Raw genomic sequence first — 17,448 nt, 5'->3', positions numbered from 1 at the left:
ACCTTTTCGTGCATTAGTGTGTATACATATAATCGTAGTACGGCGTAAATGCACGACATCTGATGAAAGGGGTCCCTTGTTTTACATACTATTATTATTATTAATATTATCGTTATTATTAGCTGAACCAGCCCCGTTTCGGGGAAGGCGCCTCGCCCCCCTCTCGCGCCTTTGGTGCCATTTTGTTTGAAACCCAATTATAAACCATCTTAGGGGTCCCCACTATAACCCCGCCAAGTTTCGTGCCCATCGGACCAGCCGTTTGGCCGTGATTGAATGACAGACGGACGGACAGACATAACGCCCATTATAGTAGGATTATTACTCAGAGGAAGAACCCTATTCATATGGAACAAGCCCACCACCAATATTTTTATATCAAAATAAATAGATGCAGCACAGTTATGCTTAAGTTTGTATTAACCTCCAAACCATGTTTTTCAATTTGTTTGTTTTTAAATAAAAAAAAAAAAAATTCAAATCATGATGTTTTAATGGAAAAATTAATGATGTAATCACTTGATTAAATCAGATTGATTTAATCATTGCCAACCCTGCCGCTCAGCATAAACATTAAAAAAAAAAAAAGCTAATTCTTTATAAGACCAAAGTCACTCGAGTGATGAGGCTGAAGTCCAACCTGAGCACGCTCGACGTTTGAAGACTTCAGCTGTCCGAAGCCTCGGAATCGCTGGCCATCAAAGAGCTCTTATCTGCCCTAATCAAAATCACATACCTAGAGGAAAAAATATTCATCTCCCACTCACCAAAGGTCTATCTCAGAGAGAGAGAGAGAGAGACATTGCGGAATGGAATGTCGAATTTAGGCCAAAGTCAGATGGAAGAAAAGAGAATATGAACGGAGGTACAGCTAAAAGGAACGAAAGAGGTCGCAGCTGGGGGGCCTTAGGGACGCCGCAGCAAAGGCCCTGAGAGAGAGAGAGAGAGAGAGAGAGAGAGAGAGAGAGAGAGAGAGAGAGAGAGAGAGAGATTATGGAAGGAGGTGGTGCATGTACAAATTGTAGACACCTGAAGAGAGCCCTACACAAGATAGTGAGAAAAGGTCTGTCCCTAGAAGTTAGGCCCCCGATAGGCACCACAAACAATAGACGGACAATCGCGCGCGCGAGCACACGCACACCGACAGGCTTTCTCAAACAACAGCTGTCAAAAGAAGTGCTCCGTCGCACTTTTCTTCTTCCATCCCAGTCTTAAGTGTTACTTATGTACTTGGGAATAACAAGACTAATAGAGTGTTAGGTGCTCAGTGACCAGGAATTATTATTATTATTATTATTGGAAAAACAAATCCAATAATAATAATCACATACATTTAAACATGAATCTCTGCAGATTTCGGGAATCTGTAGAGATTCATCTTTACACATAACTGTGGATTTGTTTCTACATTTCAAGACTCGTGCTGCTATGAATAATAATAATAATAATAATAATAATAATAATAATAATAATAATAATAATAATAATAATAATAATAATAATATGCACCCATACATAACCTGATTTATTTTGCCATTTCAAGACTCACGCTACTATGAGTATTTTATTATTATTATTATTATTATTATTATTATTATTATGTTAGATTTACACACACACACGAGAGAGAGAGAGAGAGAGAGAGAGAGAGAGAGAGAGAGAGGGGGGGGGGGGCGGGGAGACAAAACATCAATTCCCGATTCCAGTCGTTCTTGAGAGAGAGGCGGGCGGGGCGACAAAAACACATCCCGATTACCGGTCGTTCTTGTTAGAAGGGGGCTGTAGGGTGGGTGGGCAAAACTCATTCCCGATTCAGTCGTTTCTTGAGAAAGGTAGGCGGTTAGACAAAACAACATTCCCGATTCCAGTCGTTCTGGTAAAGGGGGCTGGAGGGGTGGGGGGGTGAAAACATCACTCCCGATTCGGTCGTTCTTGGTAGAAGGGGCTTAGGGGTGGGGGGGGGCAAAACATCAATTCCGATTCCAGTCGTTCTTGAGGAGGGGGAGGCGGGGAGAACAAAACATCAATTCCCGATTCCAGTCGTTCTTGAGAGAGGGGGAGGCGGGGAGAACAAAACACAAGTCCCATTCCAGTCGTTCTTGGAGATTGTAGGCGGGGGAACAAACATCAATTCCCGATTCCGGTCGTTCTTGGTAAAAGGGGGCTGTAGGGGTGGGGGGGGCAAAACATCAATTCCCGATTCCAGTCGTTCTTGAGAGAGGGGGAGGCGGGGAGAACAAAACATCATTCCTGGATTCCCGTCGTTCTTGAGAGAAGGGGGGCGGGAGAACAAAACATCAATTCCTATGCCAGTCGTTCTGAGAGAGGGGGAGGGCGGGGAGCACAAAACATCATTCCCGATTCACGTCTTCTTGGTAAAAGGGGGCTGGGGGGTGGGAGGAGGCAAAACATCAATTCCCGATTACGCGGTCGTGTTCTGGTAAAAGGGGGCTGTAGGGTGGGGGGGGGGCAAAACATCATTCCCGATTCCAGTCGTTTTCTTGAGAGAGTGGGAGGCGGGAGAACAACAATCAATTCCCGATTCCGGTCGTTCTTGGTAAAAGGGGGCTGTAGGGGTGGGGGGGGCAAAACATCAATTCCCGATTCCAGTCGTTCTTGGGTCAGAAGTGACTCATTTCCCCAAAAGAGCCCGATAACATAATGATGGTCAAAGACCTCTACTGTATCATATCGTAGGCAGAACGAAAAATGGCTATCAATCACAATTCTATGATAAAAAGGTATTTTCAATCTCACATGAATCATTTCTCCTTGACTGTAACCTTCGTTGCAAAGTGCGCCGGATGGGGTCTAAAGGTTCCTTTCACCTTAAGAGACTCTATCATCTTGCAGGGTCCTCGTAAAATTTGGCAATTGTTGTGGGGGGTTAGGGGGTGGCTTCAATTTAATATGGGCTCTTTATATAAAAGATATATTCTAAAGTCTTCGTCTAAGAGTCCAATGTGCGTAGTATTAAAAGGACTTTGTTGACACGACTTTGAAAAAAAAAAAAAAAAGTCTCATAACACTGCCTTGTGGCAGTCCATTTTCACTCCTTTAAACATCTTGTTACCAGTTTCTGACACCTATAAGCTTCTTTTCAAGTTTTTTTTGTTTTTGTTTACTCCTTTAAGCATCTTGCCCTCAGTTTCTGACACTTATAAGCTTCTTTTCAAGTTTTTTGTATTCCTTTAAACATTTTGGCCATCAATTTTCTGATTTACTTGTAATCCCCAAAAAACCCCTGAATAAGCTTCTTTTCAAGGATTTTATTTTTTTTTACTTCTTTAAGCAATCTTTCCATTTTCCAGCTTTCTGACACCTATAAGCTTGCTTTTTCAAGTCTTGTATTTTACTCCTTTAAGCATCTTGCCGTCAGTTTCTGACACTCATAAGCTTCTTTTCAAGTTTTCTTTACTCTTGTAAACATCTTGCCATCTAGGTGTTATCCCTTTTAAGCGCTAAATCCGACAGTTTTTGACACCTAAGAGAATCCCGCCATGACAGTTTGCACCAAATAGAAAAGTTTCTTATATAGGTACTGGCGGCAAAACTAAACTGGACGTCTTCGCGTATACATGACATCTTCCTGAAAATGACCGACTTCGCCCATGACTTCAAATTTAATTTTGCATCAGCATACAATAAGAGGATAGGATCAGAAACGACTGCATAAGGAGGTCGACTAAGGTGGTGGAAGTATCAAAGAAAGTGTAGGAGGGGAGGCTGAGATGGTATGGACACCTGCTGAGGAGACATGAGGACCACGCTGGGAGACATACTAGGGGGATGGAGGTTCAAGGAAGAAGAAGAAGAGGAAGACCAAGGAAGAGATGGAAGGACTGTGTGAGAGGAGACTTGCATGAGAAGGGAAATGATGAGGCAGAAGCGCAGGATAGAAATGGATGGAAACGGCTCATAGGAAACAGCGATCCCATATGAAAATGGGAATCATTTGAGAAGAAGATCTGTATACAATAAGACTATAATACTAGTTGCTGAAAGTGTTCATCAGTATAGTAAGAATATAATACGAGTTGCTGAAAGATGCTATGAAGAGGTGACCCGCGAGACACCATAATTGACGTTGCTGAAGCGCAAAGGGTTATGGTATAGGAGCAATCATTCATTTAGGCTTAAAAACGTCTGAGGTAGACATGACATTTTTTTTTTTGTTATCTAAGATGCGATACGATATCGAAACAGGTCTTTGGCCCATCGACTGGTTGCCAAGCTCTTTCGGGGGAAATGAGCCAAAACCAAGACGTGAATCTGGAATCACTGGGATTTTCAAGGAATTAGGATCGTACAATTTTTTTCGAGAATAAGGATATAATCGTTTCAGGTCCCCAAACTATAAAGCACGACGATCTCTTGTCGGGAATGGCTTCTGTTCAAGACACTTCTTAAGTAGTGAAAGAGAGAGAGAGAGAGAGAGAGGAGAGAGAGAGAGAGAGAGAGAGAGACTGTTCAGTTCCAGCTCCAATCTCCTTTAAGATCTGAGATTGTATACTCCCTTAGATTATTCAGCATCCAAAATAAATGATTTTCAATAGAAACAAGTAAAAAAAAAAAGTGATGCAAAGGCCCATGAAATTCTCAGCCACGACCCATGGAACTTGTGATGTTAGACGATCATGGCTAAGTTTAACCTTAAATAAAATCAAAACTACTGAGGCTAGAGGGCTTCAATTTGGTATGCTTGATGACTGGAGGGTGGATGATCAACGTACCAATTTCCAGCCCTCTAGCCTTAGTAGTTTTTAAGATCTGGGGGCGTTGACAAAAAGTGCGGACGGGGACAGACAGATTTGGGCCAAAGACCAAGCATTGGGACCTTTGAGGTCATTCAGCGGCGGAAAGAAAATTTAGAGTACGTAGCTCTGAAAAGGTTTAACAGGAGGAAAACCTCGCTGTTGCGCTATGAAATAATTGTTAGGATAAGGTGGATGGCAAGATGGACGAGAGATAATATGAACGGAGGTCCAGTAAAAGGAAACAGGGCTGGTTCAAGGCTCTCTGGTTTGATGTGATATAGAATGGAACCAGTTATCTGAATATTCCTTTTCTCTCTCTCTCTCTCTCTCTCTCTCTCTCTCTCTCTCTCTCTCTCTCTCTCTCTATCATAGAGGCAATAAGCAATAAATGCAATCTGCAATCTAAACGAGTCTACTTCAAAACCGCCATATAATTAAAATAATAATAATCTCAGGATGTTTGTACCTCGGTACACACAAAACAAACAAACAAACACTACAGCATGCAAATCCATTTCAAACACTAACCAACTCATCTTTAGTCCACATCCCACCCCTTCCACGAGATGTAATTGAAATCCGTCCGTAACTTTTCGAAATATCTTGAGGACAAGAAAACAAACAAAAGGGAGACAAGGCTGATGAAAAACTCAAAATTTCGATGGTGGAGTCGGTTAATGTTTACAAGAAACAGCAAACGTACTGCCAGACCTGCTAGATCCGTCTATTCATATGCACAAAATATCAAAATAAAATAGTACATGTCAAGAACGGTGCTGACTTAACGAACAAATGAAGATATAAATATTTGGCCGTAACAGTAATAGCATGAACATATAACAAAAATCATCGTCAGTGTTTACTTTACTGAACTGAATTGTATATGGAATTTAGGCAAAAGGCAAGCACTGGGACCTATGAGGCTATTCAGTGCTGAAATGGAAACTGACAGTAACAGGGCTGAGGAAAACCTCAAAGCAGCTGCACTATGAAGCAATTGTTAGGAGAGGGTGGAAAGTAAGATGGAAGAGAACATGAAAGGCAGTACAGTAAAAGGAATAAAAGTAGTTGCAGCTTAGAGCCGATGACACACTGCAAAGAACCTTCAGTAATGCCTACAGTGGCACCGCATGTGGTGCACTGACAGCACTACCACCCCCCTACGGGGAAGTGCTTCCTTTACCTCGGCCGTGTGGTGCAAGCAAAGATCCCTGTGACCTCTATATGACTGATCTCTCGTCTCTTGCAATGCCCTCTGAAAGGACTGCAACAGCAGACACGTGACGTAGACATACTTCCTCTTTAATTCGGTCCAACTTAAATCGGAGATGACATGCTCTGCTACAAATCAAAATAAAAACACTTTGCCAGTTCTAGCGACGATGGCAATGATATTCAAGTAGTGCACGTTCAAAATGTTACACCAATTGAGGGAAAAAAAAAAAGAGAGAGAATCTAAAATGATAACAGTGTATAAAAATCACTCAAATAATAAGGCGAGATAGAGAGAAAGAGAGCTGACACTCTGGGTGAGGGAGTAACATGACTGGCCTGTCCTCTCTCTCTCTCTCTCTCTCTCTCTCTCTCTCTCTCTCTCTCTCTCTCTCTCATCGATTCAAGTTCTTGCTAGCTGTCGATTTCACCGAGGTCGCGTGGTGGCAACATTATTCTAAAGCGTCGCTATTCTCCAACGAGACAATTGTTTTAGGCAATACATTTGTTCTCCAACGACATTCTTCTCCTGTTTATATCCCCACCAAGTTCTCCTCCCCTTGAGAGAATGAGCAACTCTCTCTCTCTCTCTCCCTCTTTCTCTCTCTACTCCAAGACGTTTCTTAAAAAGAGATCTTCCTTGAACGACAGATAATGTCTTCATCAATTCGCTTCCGCAGACATGGGTCTATTACGGCTGCTTACGGGGGATTGATAAGTACTACACTTGGCTTCGAGGCGCTGTACCATCTGGCAAACGAAGATAATCGGATGACTCGTTCCAACAGAAATTCTTGATGATAATCGTCATTACTGGATAGCTTAAGGCAGTCGTATTTGTGTGTAGATATATTTATATATTATATACTTTCTACTGCCCGTATAATACGCTATAAAGTGCCCCACGCCCTTTCGAACCCTCACAAGAGCAAGATCTCTCGAGCACCTTGACGATCGTATTTCGGGTATGGCAGGAAATGCAACAGACTGAAACCGAAAGACCTCGCTTTTTAGCATGTACCCCTCTCTAAAGATCACGCAGGTGGTTTAAAAGGACCCGTGGTACATAGCACGGTATAGCAGGGTTGGACGAACGCACTCAAGGTCGCTGCGCGTCACATTTCTCTCTCTCTCTCTCTCTCTCTCTCTCCCCAACTGAAATTCAAGCTCTAGTTAGATTTTGTATTCAAAATATAGTTGAGAGATATAAAATACACATATTTCATTAAGATTCTCTCTCTCTCTCTCTCTCTCTCTCTCTCTCTCTCTCTCTCCTCTCTCTCCCCAAGACCCTCTCCCTCTTCTCTCGCTTCGCTCCTCTCTCTCTCTCTCCTCGTCTCTCTCTCCCTCAGATTCTCTCTCTCTCTCTCTCTCTCTCTCTCTCTCTCTCCAAGACACTCTCTGTCTCTCTCTCTCTCTTTCTTCCTTTCAGTCTGGAATCTTAGTACTATAACCCTACCTAGTCTCACGCTCGAATTCGTGGATCTCGCACAACTCGCGAAAATGCGTATGTGGCCATTCTACCATTCAACGAAGGTATTTTTCCGTTATATCTTATCGATAGGAGATATCGAACTGCTATGATGATGAGTATCGCTATTTCTGCCGCCGCGTCTGTGTGCTCCACGGTAGGGTAGCGTTCGCTGCCAATCCGATTTAGAAAAAGGCGGGAAGAGCTCAGCGCTTTGAAACTCGCTCGGACCCATCGACTCTTCTTTGGGCGGGAAATGTGCAGCACTTTTTAAAAAAAAATATCAAATTCAAGCAATCAAAGCTTATATCTCGACGAGTGGCACTTCAAATTATGACTGTATTACGTTTCGACGAGTAATGAATAGTTATACTCTACTTAAAGCTTACTTTAATGTAAGACTTGAAGATGTCTGACTCGGAGAAACGACTCCATTTGTGAGAAGGTGAATCGAACAGATATCTGTAGATATATTTTTAAAATATGTGTATGAATTAAATCGAATACAGAATTTGGACCAAAAGGCCAAGCACTGGGACCAATGAGGTCATTCAGCGCTGAAACAGATATTGATTACAGTAAAAGGTTTGAAAGATGTGAAAGGGATCAACTGTTAGGAGAGGATGGAAAGTCAGATGGGAGAGAATATGAAAGGTGGCACAGTAAAAGGAACGAAAAGGGGGTTGCAGCAGCTAGGGGCCACCGAAGGCACGCTGCAAAGAACGCTAAAGTAATGCTTACAGTGCACCGCATCAGGTGCAAATACGGCACTAACCCCCCATATGGGAATTTGAATATGTGTACCCATACGTAACTGGATTTGTGTTTCTCCATTTGAAGACTCACGCTAATATTACTTTTTTATTGTCTGATATGTTAGGTTTCCTTCATCTGACGCAATTAATGACGTATTATGGGTATTCCAAAAGAGGTCACGAAGAAACCCACGCAATACCATCAACACTGCGCTTGATTGATTCGAATCTAACCACGGGTGGTTTTGAAACCTTGCGTCGTGGTAGCTTCAAGTTTATACAGCTTCAAGTCTATACAAAGTGGAAAAAAAAAACAGTTTTGTAGACCCGTATGACCCGACGACGCAGCTGCGCCCAATTGAAGAAAAATCTTATCTCAAAAGGCTCGCCATTCTAACGTCTGGTGACTAGACAGCTAGACGCAGAGAGAGACCGAGATTCTTTGCATGTCCGCTGTCTGTATGAGACAGACGAAGAGGGCAATTAAGTGACACGAAAACAAGTCGATGTACACGATTTGGCTACTCTTGGGCTAAGTAAATATACTCTGATATAATTCCATTACATATTTCTCATCAGAGAGAACATGGATTCCATAATAATACTGAACTCAAATATACTCTGATATCATTCCAGTACATATTTCTCATCAGAGAGAACATGGAATCCATACTAATACTGAACTCAAATATACTCTGATATCATTCCAGTACATATTTCTCATCAGAGAACATGAAATCCATAATAATACTGAACTAAAATATACTCTGATATCATTCCAGTACATATTTCTCATCAGAGAGAACATGAAATCCATAATAATACTGAACTAAAATATACTGATATCATTCCAGTACATATTTCTCATCAGAGAGAACGAGAGAACATAGAATCCATAATAATACTGTACTTAAATATACCCTGATATCATTCCAGTACATGTTTCTCATCAGAGAACATGGATCCATAATAATACTATTCAAATATCCTCTGAATATTTCAGTACTATTTGCATCAGAGATAACATGGAATCATAATAATATGTACTTAAATCTACTCTGAATCATCCATTAACAGATTTTTCTCATCAGAGAACATGAAATTCATAACAATACTGAACTAAATATACTCTAACATAACTCCAGTACATATTTCTCATCAGATAGAACATGGAATCCATAATAATACCGAGCTTAATTTTGCTTTACAATGAAATAAAGTAAAGCTTTAAAAAGGTGATACAGAGTTTGCCATTAAGCAGCTAGAACACGCCAAGAAACTAGCTCGTGTGACATTGTATCTAGACGATGCTCATCTCATTCGAGGATGATTCACGCAGAAAAGTGGACTTTGTACATACCTACCCCTCCCCCCACCAGGCTCGCTCTCTCTCTCTCTCCTCTCTCTCTCTCTCCTCTCTCTCTCTCTCTCAAAAGGGTCTTTGGGGCTAAGGTGCCGAGTGACCTTTGTTCGCATATGTAATTCTAATCACGTGACAAACATAGGCTTAGTAGATTTCCAGTAACCAGGATGTTATCACTCGAGAAAAACAAGTCACATATCAACCTCACTTCTTATCATCATTACACATCTTTAGAAAAATGTAAAGGAAGGTTCGAAGTCCATCCTTATCTAATTATTCCAGCAGACTTCTCAAAACGCGGCACACTGTAGGCGTTACTAAAGGTTCTTTGCTGCGTCCCTTCGGGCCCTATAGCTGCAACACCTTTCATACTTTTACTATACTTCTATTCGTATTCTCTTCCTTCCATCTGACTTTCCATCCTCTCTACTGATTCATAGCCTATTCTACTTTATATTCCAGTAACTGGAATATAAAATAGAATACACTTTAGAATTTAGGCCAGCAGCTGGGACCTATGAGGTCATTCGGCGTTAGTACGGAAGCAAACAGTAAATAGGTTTGGAAGGTTCAACAGAAGGAAAACCTCGAAGCAGTTGCACTAGGAATCAATTGTTAGAGAGGGTGGAAAGTAAGGTGGTAGGACGGGGAAAAGGGTGGTTGAAAGAGAATACGAATGGAAGTACAGTAAAAAGTATGAGAGGGGTTGCAGCTAGGGGCAAATAAAGTACTGCCTACAGTGCACCGCATTTTGACACGTCTGTAGGATGTGAGATGCACTGACGGCACTAACCCACCACGGGCAATATATATCTATATATATATATATATATATATATATATATATATATATATATATATATATATATATATATATATATGTATGTATAAGCCACGAAGTTAGGTGAAACACTGAGTAGCTGCAAGATCTTTCGACTCCATGCCCTTTACTTAATCAGTCTGCTAAGTAAAGGACGTTAAGTCGAAAGATCTTGCAGCTACTTCAGTGTTTCACCTAACTTCGTGGCTTATACCTTTATTTATGCATTTATCACGTTCCACCTTTTCGTGATTCAGTTATATATAATTACATTAAGTCGTTTCACCTATTGGTAACTCCCAAGAAAGAGAGAGAGAAAAGAGATAATGACCACTTACACATATACAAGCTGAATCTTGAGTCAGACCCAAAAAAAGAATTCTTAATTCTACAACACTAGCCGCTTCACACACCTAATCAGTATACGGTATCTACAAAAATAAGCAATTCCACACTCGATTCACGACCCATCTACTTCTACCAAGATTTGAAAACCACTTCTGCTGTCCATTCTCTAATGCTGGCATCACGTCATCCGTGAGGATATTAAGCAGCCATGGAGATTGAACATACCTTGGTTTCAGCCCCTTTTTCAACGGCCAACCAGTCACTCTCCTACTACAAACTCAGCAATTTACTAACCTATACGACACATCTTCAACACCCTCTACAATGCCCTTTATTTATTGTATAATAAGCCTTGTTTGGTTCAGGTATGCCACTCAAATATCTTTAAGATCTACTTTAATATAATAACAATTAGGCCTAGCTCGACAAAAAACACCCTAGAAATGCATAAGTAACCTTTTGCTATGTTTCATGAATAGACAGACAACCGTACACATAGGTATAAGCGGATACACAACCTCCGTTCAACTTCATTATTATCATTATACTAGCAAACATATGTGTACAGAAATTATGTATGATAAATTCGTAACTAAGTCTACGGGCATAACCAGCCCCATTTCACGGGGAGACCCAGCTCCGCTTCAGGGAATCCCTTCTCACCCCACCCGCTTCGGAGTGGGGAGAGGTAGAACGAAACCCCATTATAAATCATCTTAGGGGTCCCCACTATAACCCTGCCTTGTTTCATGTCCATCGGACCAGCCGTTTCTCCGTGATTGAATGACAGACAACGCCCATCATAGTTAGATTATTATATTATTCAAAAGACGAACCTTATTCATAGGAAGCGAGTCTGCCACAGTACCCAATAACTTGAAATTCAAGCTTCCAAAGAATATTATGGTGTTCATTCGAAAAAAAGTAACCGAAGGTGGCAATCTTACCCTAAAAAATAAAATAAAATAATGTGTCCTTTGTGTGAAGAGCAATATTGAACTAGGCAGCATTCAGTTAATCTGAAGAATGATAAAAGTGTTTGATAAATGAAAGGAGGTCGAGAGCACGTTCACAATTATTTTTGTTAGCGCCGACTTTCTGGGAATTGTGACTGGTATATTAAAAAAAAAAAAAAAAAAAAAAAAAAAAAAAAAAAAAAAAAAACTGGTATGCCTTTGCGATCTTCGTACACAGAGTAACAACCATTCATCTAAATAACGTGGATATGCGAAAGTGACCTGAAACATTAAATTTATGGCCTTTGAAATTACGAAAATAAAAGCGTATTCCAGAAGAAAAAAAATTCTTAGCACATAACGGAGAACAACTAACGAACGACCGTATAGTAGTTTACAATAGCACTAAATAATTACTCCATCTGCACTTCCATAGAGTATCAAAACGCGCGCGCTACGATGATAACATAATGCATTTATACCAAATGACGTTTGATTGTGTCAATTACGTACTCATGAAGAACAATTTTTCCTCCTAGGGTTGAGCAACGCTTATAAGATAATTATGAAGGTGAACGCGGGGATGAAACGTAGTACTACGGTCGTAGTGATTTTTTTTTTAGCCCCAGGTCAAACAATGACCTTGTCAAAGGTTTCAATATTAGCAATAGGTGGGGATGGGAGTGGTGGGGGGAGAGAACCCTACCACTTTAAGGAATAATAGTAGCCCTACCACTTGTCCAGATAACACTATTTCCAAAGTTAACGAGTAGGTAAAGTACGAAGAGCAACGCGAATATTGTATATATTGGATTACATAAACGATGAATAGTCTTGCATTATTTTGGTTAAAATCAATGCAACTTACAAGGGTGCTACTTTGGCTGTATTGTCTAAACGTCACCTACTCCGAGATGCTAGTACTAAACGCCGTATGGTCCATGTACAGTAATCGGCCGCACGAAGAAATAGTTTGTTGATACAGTTTGTCTACCACACAATACAGAAATGGATGTATATAATACTTTGATCCCGGAGGAGATAGTACTAACCACTGCGTCCCAAGGAGCTTTCGCCATGTTTAGTACTAGCACCTCGGACTCTTGATAGGTGACGTGTATGTAAGACATAGTAGCACCCTTACAAATATCCCTGGCTGGGTTAACTATAGGTAATTCACATGTGTCAACAAAACCTCAATGCAACATGGACCTTGTAGTATATATTCTTGAGACAAAATTCGGTTCAGACATTGGCACAATCATTGTTTCGACCACATGTAACGTAAGACAAAACAATAAACCACACAACCTCTGGACTCTGTGATCTCACACCTCGGTCATCGAGGAAAAAAATAAAACTGGGTCCACACAAATTCCCCAACTATTAACGACATAAAATACAGGTGGACAAATACATACATATTTTCACTTATGTACCTTTACCCGAGGCAATCTTAAGTTATATATAACCCGGCTGCTCCTTTGTTTTTCAAAAAAAAATATACAGTGCAAACTCAGCATGAATTACTTTCAGTTCTACCTTAATATCGTTACTAAGTTCTACTTCATACTCGAACTATCCCAATAATAGAAAAACTTTCATTATTTACATAGTACATCATTTTGCAAAAAAATGTCCCAGTATAGTCGAGCCGCTTACAAGAAACAAGGAACCGAATATGATTAGAACCGTGGTGGTTCGACACTTGGGAGACGGCTGGAGTGAAAGTAAGTGTTATTCGTTAACTCTCCAGAGCGATGATGTAACGGAAATCCCAAGCAACAGACCTCTCTCTCTCTCTCTCTCTCTCTCTCTCTCTCTCTCTCTCTCTCTCTCTCTCTCTCTCTCTCTCTCTCTCAGCTCGCAATGATGATTAAAAAAAAAAAAGAACTGACAGCATCATCTTCCAAGGAATTCGTCATGCCGGCAAACGAGCCTCGGAGAGGCTTGATTGTTGGTTTGTGCGAGATGGCAACTATATTACTTCGACACCAAGTGCTGCCTGGAAAGCTGAACACTAAGTAACAGAGAAAGTGAACATCGTTGCACTGTTTCTCATCAGATAGATATCATTCAGCTCTTATTATTTGCAATTACTTCCGGTGGAAACTTTTAACACATTTGGCGAACCCAGAAGCCAAGGGGCGGAGTTTCTCATGAGACTAGGTGACCTTTTACGTAAGGAACATGAATGATTTGCACGAATCCGTTAAAATAGACACATAAGGAAAGGCAAATATAATTTGTTCTACCGTTCACCGTATGATACAACTTTCTGCCAACTCCATTTTAAACCAAGCTCTTGGTGTAAGGGAAGTATGAGGCTATATAAATCTGGGACACTGGATGATGAACACTGCCTTCAAACCGAAGTTGCAAGTCATGACTACAGAAAGTACTTTAAAGAAAGTTCGGCATATGTAGTTACATAAGAATACACGTTGTCATCTTAGACACCTGCCTTTAACAGTAGTGGGCAGACATATGTGATGTTTAACTAAACAACAGCTGTGGCTTTTGAGATTCTATAACTGACCAAGCGCTCGAGTGTAACTTATCTTAGAAAAACTCACAGTTTCCATGGTATTCCTTCCCCAATAAAATACCGTTACAGTGACTTACAGAACTTGATAATGGTTAATGCAAACTCCCTCGTTACCTTCTCCATCCAGTCCCACTTTAAATAAATAAATAAATAACGTACTACTAAACTGCTGCACCTGTCGACAGTTACGTTCGAAGATCACCTTCACGAACTCTTTCAATGCTCTCATTCACTCAGACTTTTTCCCTTCTACCAATAAAACTTGAGTCTGGTAAGCCAGCTGTTCGGTCATGCTGTATAGCCGATTAACATTCTTTCTCGCATTTTTTATCTACAACTTTGGATGTCCATCATAGAATCGAAGGAACTTCTGGGACAACAAACAGCCCTCCCTCCCCAACAAAATTTCATTACACATGCGCCTTTTTTTTATCTATATATTGTAAACACGAAAAAATGCACGACCTCTTACACAATTCTGTGGGTGTGGTAATCATTTCCTTCCTAATATCGATCATTCCTCTTGCCTATGCTTGTCGAACATGTCCTTAATAATTCCATCAGAATTTAGAATGTTCCCCAAAGGAAAGGTTTCTAAAAGTAGTCGAGACTCGACGCTCACCGGTCTTTACAAAGCTTTTACCTACGTTAGACTGTCGGCGGACTAATGAATTTGACTGAACAGAGAAACACACACACACACACACATGCACAGTCAATAAAAGGCAATCGGGGTCTCTTTGCATACGTGTCATGACAATGGATTACGTTACCTATGTATCTAACCCAGTGACGAAACTTTTCTATAAATAATATATACATATATATATATATATATATATATATATATATATATATATATATGTGTGTGTGTGTGTGTGTGTGTGTGTGTGTGTGTGTGTGTACATATATAAATGCATGAGAGAGAGAGAGAGAGAGAGAGAGAGAGAGAGAGAGAGAGAGAGAGAGAGAGAGAGAGAGCGGATTGAGAAGAGAGAAGAGAGAATCTCACGTTGTTCCGGTTCATGAAATCCAAATGACTATGATATGATAATTATGTATTTACCGTCTGTTGATATTTCGTGCATCATTATTAAATTCACAAACCTTAACGTTTATCTGCTTTGCACCATCATGGCACAATGTCTTGAGATTTAGGCTGGAAGCAAGGTCGGGAAATATATGAAATTTGCATGACATTCAGCAATGCCTGACCTCTGACCGATTATGCGTGTCTATTATTACGGGCCTGTTACTTTCGAAGTTGTTAAACTGTGTTACAAACCTATTATTAAATTATTCATTAAAGTTTCGAAGCCGTGGTAGACATTAATGCTTCTGGCAAATCACCATGATGGCATGAAGACGGCTTATAACCCAACCCAACCAACATAGGCCTACGTCTAGTACAATTAAACACTCCTGCAGTTAGATTACTGGTTCGCATCAACGTCAAAATCCGAGTTTGTTAATGGTAGCCTGGTTAATTTCAATAGTTACTGTTGTGTTTGAACCTGTCATGATATCAGAGGTATTTGATAATAGTTACGACTTTGGGGTAACGTTATATATATCCGGGAATCAGTAGCACTTCACAATGCCATCCTAATCAGTTCATTTTTCTTATATTTCTGTTCTTATTCGTATAATAACATTTGCTTTATATATCTTTGTTATATAGCTACGGCTCTATTTTTAACTTTTTTTTTTTTCCATAGGCCTATGACCTTTTGATACTGTGGAAGTTTGTGTATGTTTTAAGTTATTTGCTTTTTCGGTTCCCCTATGAGTTTGAGTTTTCAAATTTTGGATGTTATGCGGTTAATATATTTTTTCTCCCGTGACATAGGCCTAGTCTTTATTTAAAACCAGTCACTAAACATATTGCAGATTCCCAATGCTCGGAGCTTAGGCCTATCAAGGAAAAAAATATTATAAGGCAGCTACTGAACATATGACACCTAAAAAAAAACGAATCAGAACAGGTGTCATTCCAGTTTGACAGACCTCTCTCTCTCTCTCTCTCTCTCTCTCTCTCTCTCTCTCTCTTCTCTCTCTCCGTAAACAAAGCAGCATGACAAGTTTTAAAGCTCATAAAAAAAATTTAAACAATAAAACATTAGATAATTATTTGAAATCTATAAAAATTAAGGCATAAGCTAGATAATGCTTATATATATATATATATATATATATATATATATATATATATATATATATACTATATAGCATAATATATATATACCAATACAACTCAAAAATATCTGGACCTACAATAATTCATATACTTATAAATGTAATAATATAAGTATATATATATATAATATATATATATATATATATATATATATATATATATATATATATATATATATATATAAAAAAAATCACTAATGCAACTCAGAAATATCTGGACTTACAATGATTCTTTCCAGTCACGTCCACCTGACACGTCGGAGGAGCACAGACAGACAGACCACTTTCGAAACTTCAGTTGCGTGTAAACTCACTGGATAACCCTGACTGAACTTTCTTCTTTTGTATGGAAGAAAGTTTCCAGGTTGTCGTACCGCAAGGCGAAAGAGAAAGTTAAGCGATCTTTCGGCGATTTATTTTACTATTTGCGACTACGCGTGAAGACAGAATTTGTCGGTTTAAGATTATTATTGATGTGTATCGCAAATCTGAGACGATTAGGGCTAGGAAAATTCGCCGGAGAGTTGATATCGTACGTCTGGCAGCCCTGATAGCTCGCGCACCCGTAACGAGGTTATGTTTTGATCTTAGAAAAAAATAAGAGGCAAAATTCTGATCTTATACTATTGACCTCGCAAATAGCCCTTACGATTTATCTTTGCGATATAATCGTCATTATGAAGTTTCTGTTGATTTTCACCTTAGTATCCTTCAATGCAGTTTAATGTTTTTTTTTCTCTCTCTCCACTTGATTATCATTTCGAGAACAACATGACGATGGATCGTGTCTCTTCAAGTGTTTACAAATATCTCTCCTTCATTATCAGGGCTGTACCTGTGGGAGAGTAATAATGCATTTTTATTTGATACGGAACAAGATACTTGGAGCCTTCTTTTTTATGGAAACATGCTAATAAAGGGACTATATGACGCATGTATAGTACTCTATGAAAAAGCAGGAAACCCGTATTAAAACGGCAAATGGAGATGTAGTAGGCTTATAATAGCGGAGTCTCTTTCCA

The 17,448-nt window shown here is 39.8% G+C and overlaps 1 protein-coding gene across 1 annotated transcript in view; it reads right to left on the bottom strand.

Moving 5' to 3' along the window:
- The window catches only part of LOC135218763 (gastric triacylglycerol lipase-like), a 60,173-nt gene extending 43,423 nt beyond the window's left edge, over positions 1 to 16,750 (bottom strand). Inside the window, 1 exon segment of the mRNA XM_064255216.1 lies at positions 16,651 to 16,750. The gene's annotated coding sequence lies outside the window, so the exon portion shown is untranslated.
- Positions 16,751 to 17,448: the final 698 nt, after the last annotated feature.

This window comes from Macrobrachium nipponense, chromosome 19 (genome assembly GCF_015104395.2).
Source record: "Macrobrachium nipponense isolate FS-2020 chromosome 19, ASM1510439v2, whole genome shotgun sequence".
NCBI lineage: Eukaryota > Metazoa > Arthropoda > Malacostraca > Decapoda > Palaemonidae > Macrobrachium > Macrobrachium nipponense.
The sequence above is the reverse complement of the archived record's forward strand: the minus strand, read 5'-3'. Positions and strand labels throughout refer to the sequence as shown.